This window comes from Colobus angolensis, unplaced genomic scaffold (assembly GCF_000951035.1).
Source record: "Colobus angolensis palliatus isolate OR3802 unplaced genomic scaffold, Cang.pa_1.0 Scaffold386, whole genome shotgun sequence".
Classification (NCBI taxonomy): Eukaryota; Metazoa; Chordata; class Mammalia; order Primates; family Cercopithecidae; genus Colobus; species Colobus angolensis.
In genome coordinates this window covers 1,469,432-1,472,597 of record NW_012117221.1, presented here as the reverse complement: position 1 = coordinate 1,472,597, position 3,166 = coordinate 1,469,432, and positions in this window count along the sequence as shown.

The window sequence follows — 3,166 nt, the reverse complement described above, 5'->3', positions numbered from 1 at the left end:
CACAGCTGCATGGCCAGCTCTCCCTTCAGGGTCAGCAGCTTAACTCTTTCTCTCTCTGGGAACAAGCAAGTTGACCTGTGTCCTGGCTCTCCTCTGTCCATCTGCAAAGACAGCTTTGACTCTCTCTTTTTCTTGGGGTGAAAGCATCTGTACAGTGTCAGCAGGGCAGTTATACTTTTTACAGTCAATAGTGGCATAGAGCCAAGTGATGGCCTTCCCATATTATGGCTACATAGCTGTATTTACATTATAACAAGCGGAGTTATGCACCTGCACTACAAACTCGCTGAGTCACGCAGAATGTAAACATCCTACCTTGGCCTATCCTTGACCAAAGCACATTCATTAACTTATACCAGCCATTGTTCTGGAAGCCACAAGATCTGTAACTTCTCCAATCACTCCCGTAAGTAACATCACTTTTGTGGAAACTAAGATTGGCCTTTGAGATGTTTTTCAGACTTTTGCATTTCTGGCAACCGACTAATTCTACCTGGATCCATGTGTCTTGTGACTCAACAGGTCCTGTGGCCCCCACCCAGCAGTGAACTCAGTGCACAAGGACCATTTTCCACATCCCTATGATTTCATCCTCAACCAATCAACATTCCCCATTTCCTAGCCCCCTGTCCACCGAACTATCCTTGAAAAACCCAAGCCTTTGGGGAGACTGATTTGAGTAATAACTCTGTCTGCTGCATGGCCAGCCTTGCATTAGTTAAACTCTTTCTTTACTGCAATACCATGGTCTCAGTGAAATAATTTTTTCTCTGTGTTGGGCAGGAAGAATGTGTTAGGCAATTACAGATTCTACAAAAACATAGGGGTTTTCCTATGCATCCTAGCTCCCTTACTACCCTTTTTCTTTTCTTTTCTTTTCTTTTCTTTTTTTTTTTTTGAGACAGTCTCATTCTGTCACCCAGGCTGGAGTGCAGTGGCACAATCTCAGCTCACTGCAACCTCCACCTCCTGGGTTCATGTGATTCTCCTGCCTCAGCCTCCCGAGTAGGTGGGATTACAGGCCCCCACCACCACACCCAGCTAGGCTGGTCTTAAACTCGTGACCTCAAGTTATCCACCCACCTCGTTCTCCCAAAGTGTTTGGATTACAGGTGTGACCCACAGCACCTGGCCCCTTACTACCTTTGTAGAGATAATAGGCTCCAGGTGCAATAAGCTCAAGCTCTTCCCCAAACCACATTCTCGGTATAAAGAGAAATTGTGTTGTTCTCAACACAATACAGAAGAGAGGTGAATATAGTCTCTTGCTCTAATGTATAGCTTTATCACAAAGTTAAAATGTCTTTACCTCACTGATAATTCTCTTTAGTTCTGTGGTTAAGAACTCTGACTTTGGTAAGACTGCCTAGATAGGGATGACTTTACATGAGTCATCACTTCAACTATTTGTGCTTCGGTTTCTCAATAGTGAAAAAGGAGGAATAACACAACTTAACATATAGTTGTAATGAATTGTAGCTGCCTTATTACCACATTTCATCACATCTCAGACGCCATCAATTAGAATTTGAATTTCTAAATGTAACCATTAAGAAAAAGTACTGCCATTTAGATGACAACCCAATACCCTCTAATCACTGAGAATGTTTATTTTGTACCCATTGGGCTTATTAAATATAGCCTTTGGGCTTATTCAATATAGATTTTTATGTTACATCACTCTTGTGCATGCATTAAAAAGGAAAGAACAAACAAAATAAACTGGCTAAGGTATTCCTAAGACATCTTTATGTTTAAAGTCTAGCTCTCCTGAGTTCTTTTTCCACACTTTTATACACATGATCATCCCCTGTGGCCATGTGTGTTGGTGCAGTATTTCTTTTCTTTTTTTGAGACAGGATCTCACTCTGTTGTCCAGGGTGGAGTGCGGTGGCATGATCATAGCTCACTGCACCCTTAATCCGCTGGGTTCAAGTGATCCTCCTGCCTCAGCCTTCAAGTGGGACTACAGGTATGTGCCACCATGCCTGGCTAATTGTTTGCTTTTGTAGAGATGGGGTCTCACTGTATTGCCCAGGGTAGTTTCAAACTCCTAGCCTCAAGCAATCCTCCCGCCTCAGCTTGCCAAAGTTGTTAGGATTACAGGCATGAGCCACTGTGCTTTGCCGGCACAGTATTTCTTAAGGGGGTACTCCACTACTGAATCTGGAGTTTCCTTCCAAGTCAGCCATACTCATTCTGTAAATTTGGTGACTGGCACTTTCCTATTGGACTAAGCTCATAGTTAAATAAGCAGGCAGCTTCCATCAAACTCATGCTTGCCATCCTAAAAATGATCCAAATGATGAACAAATTATTTACAATAGCTTCTCATTCTTTGAAATGTTTAAAATCTATTCTAAGGCTTGTCCATTCCTCTTGCCTTCCATTGCATGGGTCAGAACATAAACAACACATGCATGGCCAGCAAGGCTGAAAACTCAATTATGGTGACCCCAATAGCAACAGCTACAGCCAAGTTTCCCCTTGCTTAGGCCAGGCCAGGTACATCACATCTGTGCCCATGCAGCAGAGATTGTAAGACACATTCTGATTGCAGAGATAATAAAATGTTCAGAAGTGAGACCCTCAGAAACAGTGGCATGTGATGCTCTTTTTTTATTGCTTCTCCTAGCATTGTCCCTTTTATGATTCTACTTTAACTCAAACTGTCAGAAAGGGTGTAGCAACGAGCAATATGACTGTGGTGCCCAGGATTCCAAAAAGAAATCTTCAGTGTTTCCATGACAACCAGCATCCATCCCAAGAGTTGTCTCTGAATAAGCTGGGTCCACCTGTGGTGTGTCAGCCACTGGCAAACACCAGAGGCTGCTGGGCACAGAAAAACCCGACCTTGGCTGTACTCCTCCCAATGCCCAGCATTCTTAGGTGTGGAGGTGACAGATGAGTCAATCATAGGGCAACAAAGGATGCATCCTGGGCCTGCGGAACCTCAGGGAAAGCTAATAGCCTTCCTTTGAATTTGGAGGGTCGGGTGAGGATGGGCAGACATTTGCAAAAGTAAAGTCTATTTGAGGGTCCTGTCCAGAGACCTTTGCGCAGGAGCTAGTTGCCTGCTTCCAGGTGAGACAGAAAGAAAAAGAAGAAAGAAAGAGAGAAAGAGAGAAAGAGGAAAGAAAGAAAGGAAGGAAGGAAGGAAGACAGA